Genomic DNA, 11,964 nt, shown 5'->3' on the forward strand with positions numbered 1-11,964 from the left:
AAATGCCAGTGTAACTAATGCTGCCAATCTGTGCACTTAGAAACGGTCAATGTGGTTTATTTCACTTAATATGATATTCTCCAGTTCAAATTGGCACATATTTTCATTTTATTGTATTTTACCACAATGAACATGGAAATTAAAAAAAGATGGATTTCTTTTTTAAAGGAAATATTGAATGGAGTGAATACACTTGAACTTGCTCCTGAATATAGGAAGACCCTAAATCATTTCTTGAACATTCATTCATTGCTCTGTCTCCCCTTCTCGTGATTCACAACATAAAGGAACTCCTATCTGACATAATAATCTTATCAATGGGGGGAGGTAGAAAATTCACCCAAAAAATACTTATTTTTATGGTACTGGGAATGAATCTAGGAGCTCTCTACCACTGAGCTACACCCTTAGCCCTTTTAAGTTCTCTTTTTGTTTTATTTGAAACAGGATCTTGCTAAGTTCCTGAGGCTGACTTTGAAATTGTGATCCCCCTGTCTCAGTTTCCTGAGTTGCTGGGATGTCAGGTGTTTACCACAATTGAAAAGTACTAGCTGAGTGGACTGGGACAAATGTTTGTGCTCTCCTGGCCTCAGATTCTTCATTTTAATGGTACTTAGTGGAAGCAACTCTAGGATGAAACAGATAGTACATACCTTTTAGGAATCTATTAAATAGATAATGATAATCATTATTATCATCTACTTAGTGTTAATGCATTTAAATTTATTTGAATTTCAGTAGCACTTCGTCCTAAGGGCTGAGAGACCATCACATGTTTATACAATGAATTCTTCACCAGATCAAGACAGATAATAAACATAATTTACTTATACACTCAAAATCTACCACAGTCAGGGCAAAGGTTATCCCAAATACATTTTGTGTATCTATCTTCTATCACCTTTCTATTAATCTCTCCATCTATCCAGTTACTCAAATGATTATCCCCTTGATTCCTTTTATTTTGAGAAACTTGAATGATGCAGATGGTGAACGGTACATTTAACAATTTGCAACATAGAGATGCACCTTATCTCTGCCATTGCTCTGCTAGACTTTGAGACTTTGGAAAGAAAAGAGTACTGTTTGCCTTTTGCCCAGGTTCTAACTTTCATGTGCATTGGAGAAATTATGCACTTTCCCATAAGGCAAAACAAAGACCCAATTTGACATTCACACATCCAGTAGCCTCTTCCTTCACTGGAGGGAATAACTCTTTAAGGAGATCTCTAAACATTTCTTAGAAATTAAATGTAAAGTTTATGTTTTATCAGGACTATATAAAAGACCTAGATTTCTTAAATCGTATTTGCAAGATAAAGAATCATAGATCAAGGGTGGGATTTGAATAGTTCTACAAATAATAACGGATAAAAAAGTGAGGGTAGAAATTTATCATGCACATCTAGAAAAGGTCAAACGTTAGGGTCTTTTTGTTTTCATTAAGGACATTCATTATGTGTTGGAAAATTAGAAAAATCAGAGAAGAAAGGATTCATTAACTGCACAAATATAGCTCTTTTAGGTTTCATTCAGCATGTTCTTTACACAACACTATGATAGGAATCCTAAAGTCTGATTCCATCTATTCACTATGAAATGACTGCAGTTTAATATTAAAATTTTGCTGCCACCCAAATGTATTGAAATTTCACAATACCAAGCATCTCTCTAACCAGTTCAGCTCTATACACTTGCTGTTTGGTTACATGGTCTTGCCAAATTTACTTCTAATCTTTATCCACACACATATTCAGGTTTATTATACCAATTATTTATGAATCAATGTCTAAATTTGTCTCTCTGAGCCACAAGGCTCTCATGGGTGGGGTGAGGGTATTTTCCAAGGATCATAGTTTCTGAACAACTGGTGTTATCAACTTCAAAAATGGCTGGACAAAAGTACATTTAGTTAATGACTTCACTAGGTGACAACACAGACTTACACAAAGCTTTGCAATATATTCTGGAGTGAGAGAAATATTTCCTTTTGGAGCTTAAATCAGAAGCCCCTGGTGCTCTTGCTATATTTGGGAACAAAACAACTTCAGCTTATTGGGAGGTTGTGGGGACACCCTGTGTCTTTGAGACCAATGTCTTGATAGTTGGCTACACCTGGCCTTTTGCTGCTCTGACACCTATTTGCTTATATCAACAGAAGCCACCTGCTGTTTTGTGAACTGTCCCCAGGGCCCCTCATGTGAGGAACTGAGGGAGACCTCTTGCCATGAGGAAGGACCTAAATCCTCCACTTACACAAAAATTGTTTTTGATTAGGATAGGGAATGCAGATAATAGAAAAAGTGTGGGATTTATAGCCATGAGACGACTGCAACCTTAGCAACCCCTTGACTCTATGCTTGTTGGAACTTCAGAATATTTGAAGGAGTTGAAAGTTACCAACAACTGTATAAAGATCAGTATTTTACACTATACCAACATATATCACTTTGACAAAACACCGGAGTTGAATTCTTATCCATATTTAAAAAAATTATCAATGCATTAAAATCCCAAATCCCAAGAAAGGCATATGGAAATAAAAACAGGAAGTTCTCCTTAGAGACATAAATCTGAATTGCAAAAATGAGAATAGTACATTTTAATACAATCCCTTATTTACCTGATTCATTCAATGAATTTACAAATTTATATCTTTGGGGGGTACCAGGGATTGAACTCAGGGGCACTGGACCCCTGAGCCACATCCTCAGCCCTATTTTGTATTTTATTTTGAGATGGTCTCATTGAGTTGCTTAGCACCTCACTTTTTGTAAGGCTGGCTTTGAACTCGTGATCCTCCTGCCTCAGCCTCCTGAGTTGCTGGGATTATAGGCATGTGCCATCGTACCTGGCAAATTTACAAACATAAAAACAGACATTCTTTTTTTTTTCTTTAGGCAGGAACAGATTTATTTCATTGACTATGAATTCAGAAGTAGAAGAACAGTGACTATGATTCTATGAAACAAACTTTTCTTTTGACAACCATGTTACTTTAGTTTTTGAATTATTTTTGAACTAGAATTCACACAACCCCAAATCACTCTGTAAAGTATAAAATGAAGTACTTTTGAACATATTAACATGGTTGTGCAGCCATCACCACTACCTAATTCCAGAATATCTTTATAATCTCAAAAAATGGAATCATGTAATACATGGTCTTTATTTGTCTGCCTTCTATCATTTAACATAATGTTTTCAAGGCTCATCTATATTTTGGCATATATAAACATGACATTCGTTTTCATGGCTGAATCACATTCATGGATATATGGATGTATCACATTAAGTTATCCACTCATCAGTTGATGGGTATTTTGGCTTTCCTAGATCTGGGAAGTTTTGAAAAATGATACAATAAACATTTGTGTGGATATTTATGTGTGATTGTTTTCAGTTTTCCTGGGTATATACCAAGGATTTAAATTACTGACTCATATGATAACTATGTGATGAACTATTTGAAGATCTGAAAATTCTGTTCCCAAAATGACTACACTATTTTACATTCCCACTGGATTGGTCTGAAAGTTCCAATTCTCAGTGTCCTTGCCAACAATTTTTATTGTTTTTTTTAATTGGGTATAAAGTTGCATCTCATTATGGCTTTATTTAGATCTTCCTCACTAATAGTGTTGAGTATTTTTTTTCCATGAGAATATAATTGTTTTGGGAGTACAAGAAATTAAGCATGTTATTTAGAGGAGGAAAAGAGCCAGAAATTGAAATTCAGTGTATTTGCCTCAGAGCCTAAAACATCTTCTGAGTTCTGAGGTCAGTGATCCATCAAGGACAAGAGGCTGCTCTGATGAGGAGTCTCCCCAGGGCTCCCTTGTTCCTCAGGCTCTAGATGAAGGGGTGCAGCATGGGGTGACCACAGAGTACATCACTGAGGCGATCATGGTTCTCTGGGAAGAATGGATTTCAGCAGAATTGAGTTATACCCCAAGGCCTGTTCCATAAAACAAGGAGACCACACAGAGGAGGGATCCATAGGTGGAAAATGCTTCAGACTTGCTCACAGAGGAGGACATCCTTAATAAGGAGGAGACAATCTGAGAGTAGAAGTAGAGGATCCCAGCAACAGGAAATACAACCATCAGGGCATTTGAAACATACATAACAATGATACCGACGAGGGCATCAGAGCTGGCCACTTTGAAAAGCTGAGCCACTTCACAGAAGAAATATGGGATTTCAGTGCCCATGGAGAGGGTCAGTTTCTTGAACAGTAGAATATGAATCAGAGAGAACCAGGACATAATGGTCCAAGACATCAGAAACAGGAGGACAAAGAGCTGAGGGTTCCTGATGAGTGTGTATTTCAGTGGGTGGCAGATGGGCACAAAACGGTCATAGGCCATGATGGTCAGTAGCATATTATCCATTCCAACAAAAATCATAAAAAATATATTTGAGTGAGGCATTCTAAGTAGGAAATCTCTTTGCTCCTTGTATGAATGTTCACTAGCATCTGTGGGATTATGGTAGATGTGAAATTGATGTCAGCCAAGGACAGGTTGGAGAAGAAGAAGTCCATGGGGATGTGGATGTAGGAGTCAGAGCTGATGGCCAGGATGATGAGCAGGTTCCCAAGCACTGTGACCAGGTACATGGACAGGAACAGTCAAAAGAGAATGGGCTACAGGTCTAGATTCTTTGAAATGCCCAGGAAGAAGAATTGTGTTAATATTGTGTGGTTTTCTGCTTTGATGCTGCTGATGTATGTGCTGGGAAAGGAGGCAAAACATGTCCAAAAAATAGCCACTGGGAGCCCCTTACAGCATTATCTTGGATGAACATCATTCACTTCTATTGGATCCTGAAAATGACTATTTCCCTCAGCCACGTGGTAGTGCATTTCACTTTTAAATGTATATAATCATCCACAGTTCTTTAAATGTAGCCCAATGTTTTCTCTTTTTTTGTATCACTGATTCACTTGTTTTAATTCTCAGATTTAAATTTATTGATATAAACTAATTTTTATTTGATATTATCATTCCATAATAAAGATATGTCACCAATTTTTCTTGATTGTCTCCAAACTGTTCATTGTAAAACCTCTAAAATAAAGATTAATTAGATATTTCATATAAGCAACATTTCTTTCTAAGACCAGACACTTCATAGTGATGTCACAGTTAACTGTCAATATTTTATTTTTTTCCTTTTTAAAAATATAGTTATTGCTTTATTGTTTGTAAGGTTTAAAACTGCTGCTATTCACTTTAAGAGAGCCAGCAAATGATAATTATTATTGTTGTTATTATTGCTATCATCATTATTATTAGTATCCTTTAATATAATTTCTACCAAAGCATAGCATAGAACTGAGATTTAAAATTGGCTTCTTTAGTCAGATTTCTGCAGTAGAATTTGAGTTCACATATAAATCATGTTTGTGTCCTTAGGGAAGTTATTCAAACTCTCTTATGCAAAGTCTAATTTCTACTCAGTGTTTTTCAAGAATACATGATACCATCATTAGCTATAGTTACCATCCTGTACAGTTTATCTCTTGAACTCATTCCTCAAATCTAATTGGAATTTTGTATCCTTTGCTCAACATCCCCCACCTCGCCCCCCGCAAATCCTCAAATGTAAACTGTTTGAAATTTAATATTCATGATAAGGAAATATAAATAAAAAGCAAATAAATCTTTAGAAAAAATGAATGAAAGAGGTTAATTATACACATGAGCTTCCTCTTCGATAGAAGATGAGCTGAAATACATTTATGGACATTTGTTTTGCCCTTCTAAGCTTCTTCCATTAATATTATGAACTCCTTAGGGATTGAAAACCTTAGAAATTTCAATAATTATGAGCTCTGTGCATTGAGCCTCCATGGTCATATAATCAATAATCAGCCAGTGCCTCCAAGCCCTCAGTGATTCTTCAGATCCAGTGGGCTCTATACCAGTGTTTCCTCCTCCCATGACTGTCTGCATGAGGAAGCTCCTATCTAAGACTCCCTTAATATCAATCCTGGGGTTGGAGCTGATGCTCACTGAGCACCAGGCATTGGGGAGACATTAGATGTGCACTAATTGGCCATGACCCAGCAGAGATGCAGCATAAACCAGTAAGTTCTAAGATAGACCCATATGGAGAAAGACCCATGAGAACCTTGTCTTCTAATCAGGACAAACACAAGTTTGGGTTGCCAGATGGGAGGACACCAATGTGTAAATTTCAGCTAGGAGGACTGTGAGTGCATACCCTGGTTGCGGGAGGGTCCTGGAAACTTCACTCAATGTTTTGATGTTCTCCCCCTGTTGTTTTTCTTCCCATAAACTCTCTTTCATGATAGCAGGAAATGTTTCCCTTAAAACAATTTCCTAAGTACCTCAAAATGCTTATGAAAGTGATGCAGAAGGTGGGCAGGAGGAACCTGGTAACTGTAACACTATGAAGGATTATGCAGAGCTTCCTGATGCTGGCTGCATAGTTTTGTTTTCCATGTAGATTGTTGGAATTCATCTGCATGATCTTTGTAGAGGCATCAGTGCCACATTGTTTTATTGGAATCACATGGAAATAATAACCCAATTCAATATTAAATTCCTTCTTTAGTTATCTGGGAAGGATTATTACTAGATGCACCTCAGGGATATTTTTAATGTTCTACATTAACACAGAGTAGATGCATACTACAATGACTGATTTTTTTTTTTTTTTTTTTGGTTGGGGCGATACATGTACCTGAGTTATAGTAATATAATTGAACAGGCATCAATTGTGGAAGCCAAAGAATTATCCCCCACCCATATATTCTATTGCAATTCTCACTGTGTAAAATGGAGACGGTACAAGAATTTTTGGATTTCATACTAATAAACCTACCTTGACCTTCCTTCAGGTCATGCTGTGCATCAGGTAAAGCATTAGAAATGGAAACATGTACTTCACAGAGAGGATTAAAGATACAACCTGATGTCAAGTAGTACACTTCCAGGGGCAAGAGGTATTGTGTTCTGCACTATGACCATGAACTTTAGGTACTTTTGAGGTATGTTAAGAATACCATTTATAGATTTTTAACAAATCTATACTGACATGGAAACATGCATAAAACCATCTGCCGCTCCATTCATGACCATAGCTGCCTTTGGGTGAGAGCTAACAGGAGAGTGGAATCATGCAGAGACACCAACAGGGCAAATTTCACAGGTGATAGTTAAAATCTTGATGAACTTTTAGTAGTATAAATAATATGACCAAGTATTTATATTTTCAAATTGATAGTTTATTCACAGAAACAACAGGTGATGTCATTGCATGATTTCTATAAGCCAGGATATGTTCTAAGACAGAAGTTCTCAACCCTGATTTAAGAAATGCCCACCAAGAACTTCACAGAGAGAGATTCTGTTAAAATTGATTTTGGTTTGATGCTAGGATATTTAAGTATTTTAAAATCTACATAGGTAAATATTCCAATACATGAGATGGAGAAACATGAATTAAGAAATTTAATAATTTAAAAAATTATTACACCAACTCTATGAGCTAGATAATTGCTATTCCTATTTTCCATATGACATATTGACCAATGTGTATTTATAATAGTTTCTGTATGTTTGCCTTTTATCCTAACTAAACATCATGAAACCTGACAAAGTAATGAACCTGAGTTTCCTTCATGTAGGTGAAAGAAAAAATTTTGATCCATGTGTCAAAGAGATAGATGTGAAGATCTTTGTTGTTAAAAAATGGTTGGAACTGAAACCTGGGCTTTGGGGGACAACTTTGGTGCTAAAATTCTCAACTTAAATGAGAAGGCTTATGTTCAGAAAAACAGTGAAGCATAGTAGACGTCACTAAATATTATTATATCAACCAACAATGCAGAGTTATTTTCTTCACAGATATTTATTGGGTTAATACCAACAAAACTATCTAAAATTTAAAAAAATTCAAAATATTGTACATATATAAATATATATGATATATATATATATATATATATATATATATATATATATATATAGAGAGAGAGAGAGAGAGAGAGAGAGAGAGGTGTGTGTGTGTGTGTGTGTGTGTGTGTGTGTGTGTGTTCCTGGGGATTGAACCCAGGACCTTATGCATGCAACGCAGGCACTCTACAAACTGAGTTATATCCAGAGCCCTAATTTATATTTTCATTATTGCATTACAGTTTTATGTAATTGTGGGTTCATTTGACATATTCATGAATACTTATAGTTTTCTCCATTTCAAACTCAAGTAGAATCCCCTTCCCTTACTGCCGCCCTTCCCTGAAGCCCTTCCTCTACTGTTCCTTCTCCTATTTATTTATTTTTTTAATTGTTCCTTTTTAGATATACATAAATTGGAATTCACTGTGGTACTTTCATATATGTACCTAGCATAATTTGGTCAGTTTCTGCAGTACCTCTCTTTCCCATCCCTCCTCCCTTCCCTCAGTACTCTTCCTCTACTCCGCTGATCTCCCTTTCATTTTCCTGGGGTTCCTATTTTTTTACCCTTTTTTTGATCTAGCTTCTGCACATGAGAGAAAACATTCAGCCTTTGACTTTTTGTGTCTGGTTTATTTTGTTTAGCATTATATACCCTAGTTGCATTCATTGACCAGCAAATGCTGTGGTTCCTTCATTCTTCATCACTGAGTAAAACTCCACCATGTACATATACCACATTTTCTTTATCCATTCATCTGTGGAACTAGGGCTGGCTCCATAACTTGGCTATTGTGAGTTGCACTGCTATAAATATTAATGTGCCTGTGTCACTATAGTGTGATGATTTTAGTTCTTTTAGATAAATAGGCGTGGGATAGTGGGGTCATATGGTAGTACTATTCCTAGTTTTTGAGCAACTTCTACATTGCTTTCCAGAATGGTTCTACTAAGTTGCAGTCCCTCCAGAAATGTTTGAATGCACCTTTCCCCCACATCCTCACCAGAACTGATTGTTATTTGTATTCTTTTTGTTGTTGCTATTTGGATTCCTGATGATAGCTATTCCAACTTGAGTGAGATGAAATCTCAATGTAGTTTTGACTTACATTTCTATGATCTATGATCACTAGAGATGTTGAATATTTTTTCAAATATTTATTGGTAATTTGTATATCTTCTTTTGAGTAATGCTTTTTCTTTCATTGGCCTATTTATTAGTTGAATTTCTGATTTTTGGTATTGAGTTTTTTGAGTTCTTTATATATTCTGGATTTCAATCTCCAGTCAGAGCAGCGGCTAGCAAAGATTTTGTCCCATTCTGTAAGCTCTTCCTTCACACTTTTAATTATTTACTTGCTGGGCAGATTTTTTTTTAAATGTGAAGGCACCTACTTATTGATTCTTGGTTTTGTTTCTTGAACTGTAGGCATTTTCTTAAGGAAACTGGTACCTGCATTAATGTGTTGGAGTGTTGACCCCATGATTTCTTCTAGAACTCTTGGTATTTCTGGTCTAATTCCTAGGTCTTTGCTCTTCTTTGAGTTAATCTTTGTGCATGAGAGATAGAGCTCTATCTTCATTCTCCTACATATGTATATCCAGTTTCCCAGTACCATGTTTTAAAAGCTTATGTTTTCTTCAGTGTATGTTTTTGACAACTTTTTAGGGACATATTGAGCATCAGATGATTGTACCTTTGTCAGTGTTTTTCTGGGTATTCTATTCAATTCCAATGGTCTTTGTGCCTCTTTTGGTGCTAATAACATGCTGTTTTTGTTACTACAGATCTGTAGTTTAATTTGAGGTCTTGTATTGTGATTCCTCCAGCATCACTCTTCTTATTCAGTATTACTTTTCCAAAGTACTTCTAACATATCACTATTATCATTGACAGGTGTGGTGTACACCTATACCAGCTATCTAGTCCATGATGTAAGTGATAATGTGCAGTTAAATAAATCATATTTATTTAAATTTGACTCTTTCTAAGTCAAAAATAGAAGTAATATATTGGATGACTTTTAAAAGATAAACAATGCATGACTGAGTACTTCCATCCATAAAGGTGGGAAATCATGCAGGTTAGGACCCTTGGAGAAAACTAGCCCATAAGAATATGTCCTGGTTGTGAAGAAACAACTTAATTTAGTCATTAGATTATGCAGCTCTCTGGTTTTTTTGTAATATATACATATTCTACTGTATTGTGCATCAAAGGAATTTGCACAACTATCTTAGAATATGATAAGATGTGTGCTTTTTAATTCCTTTTAATTAAAATATTTTTTTCCTTCTTGAAAGAGAGAGAAATATTTCTTATGCTTTTTCTTTCCTAGAGAAGAGGCTGCATGTTGCTGCGCTTGTAGACTTGTTATGTCTTGTGTCCTGGTCTTCTAATATTGTTCACTTTAATGTCTCTAAAGTAGGTGGGTTGACAGGGTGCAGTGGCACAACCTTGTGATTCCCATCTCCTCTGAGGCAGGAGGATAGAAACTTGGAGATCAGCCTGAGTATCTTAGTGATACCCTGTTTCACAATAAAACAAAAAGTGCTGGACATACACTTCAGGTTAGAGCAATTTCCTACCATTGAAGAGGCCCTGGGTATCTCTTGGTACTTAGAAAATAAGTACATGTATACAGAAGGAATTGAACAATACAGAAAACAATAATAAACGTTGCAAGAAGATTAGGTTTCTCACAAATGTTAGATATTGATGAATCAAGTCTGAAAAATTTAATCATAAATATTTGAATTAAAAATATACACAGTAATGGAGCCTGATACTTTCTTTCCATTTCAAAGGTATCTGACCATTAAAGAGCAACACAATCTTACATGTGTCTCAGAATTCCAGCTCATGGGACTCTCAAATGATCCAGACCTGCAGTCTGTCCTCTTTGGACTGTTCCCATCCATGTACCTGGTCACAGTGTTTGGGAACCTGCTCATCATCCTGGTTGTCAGCTCTGACTCCCACCTCCACACCCCCATGTACTTCTTCCTCTCCAACCTGTCCTTGGCTGACATCAGTTTCATCTCCACCACGGTCCCAAAGATGCTGGTGAACATCCAAACTCACAGCAGAACCAACTCCTACATGGGCTGCCTGACACAGATGTCCCTTTTTGCCATTTTTGTCTGTATGGATGACATGCTTCTGACTGTGATGGCCTATGACCCTTTTGTGGCCATCTGTCACCCCTTGCACTACTCAGTCATCAAGAGTCCTCACCTCTGTGGCTTTCTAGTTTTGGTGTCTTTTCTGATTAGCCTCTTTGAATCCCAACTGCACAATTTGATTGCATTACAGATTACCTGCTTCAAAGGTGTGGAAATTGCAAATTTTTACTGTGATCCCTCTCAGGTCCTCAGGGATCTTTTTCTCATACTATAAAATTGTTTCCTCTATTTTGAACATCCCATCTTGGGGTGGGAAATATAAAGCCTTCTCCACCTGTGGGTCTCACCTCTCCACTGTTTTCTTATTTTATGGAACAGGCCTTGGGGTGTACCTGGGCAATGCTGTGTCTCATTCTTCTAGAAAGGGTGCAGTGGCCTCAGTGATGTACACAGCTGTCACTCTCATGCTCAACCCCTTTATCTATAGTCTGAGGAATAGAGACATTAATAACACCCTGAAAAGGCTTTGTAATAGCATATTCTAACCTCCTGTTCACTGACATCCATTTGACATGTAGTTTGGCAAAGCAAATACATAACATCAACACCTATAAATCCTGCCTTTTGGGTCAGATTATGTTTTGTAATATATTTAGTTTTCTATGTTTCATACTGGAATGGTGGTCATCAGTGTTGGGGTATATTGTTAATGAGGAGGTTTAAAAATGCTTATGAAGTGTCAGTTTGGGAAGATGAAGAGTGATAGGTCAGTGGTGGTGACTTAGAACAAACCAGCTGCACATGAAAGAAACATCAATCAGGTGCCCACAGTAACTCCTGTCAATCAGTGGGATATCCAGACTAATGCCTGTCAATCAGCAGGACCCCCTGGCCAATCCTGGAGTTC

At 36.7% G+C, this 11,964-nt stretch overlaps 2 pseudogenes; one reads left to right on the forward strand and one right to left on the reverse strand.

Moving 5' to 3' along the window:
- Window positions 1–3,792: 3,792 nt before the first annotated feature.
- On the reverse strand, window positions 3,793–6,317 carry LOC143400842 (olfactory receptor 7D4-like; annotated as a pseudogene).
- A 4,390-nt stretch (window positions 6,318–10,707) lies between these two features.
- LOC143400853 (olfactory receptor 7E24-like) lies at window positions 10,708–11,602 on the forward strand (annotated as a pseudogene).
- The last annotated feature ends 362 nt before the right edge of the window (window positions 11,603–11,964 follow it).

This window comes from Callospermophilus lateralis, chromosome 1 (assembly GCF_048772815.1).
Source record: "Callospermophilus lateralis isolate mCalLat2 chromosome 1, mCalLat2.hap1, whole genome shotgun sequence".
In the NCBI taxonomy this organism is placed as follows: Eukaryota; Metazoa; Chordata; class Mammalia; order Rodentia; family Sciuridae; genus Callospermophilus; species Callospermophilus lateralis.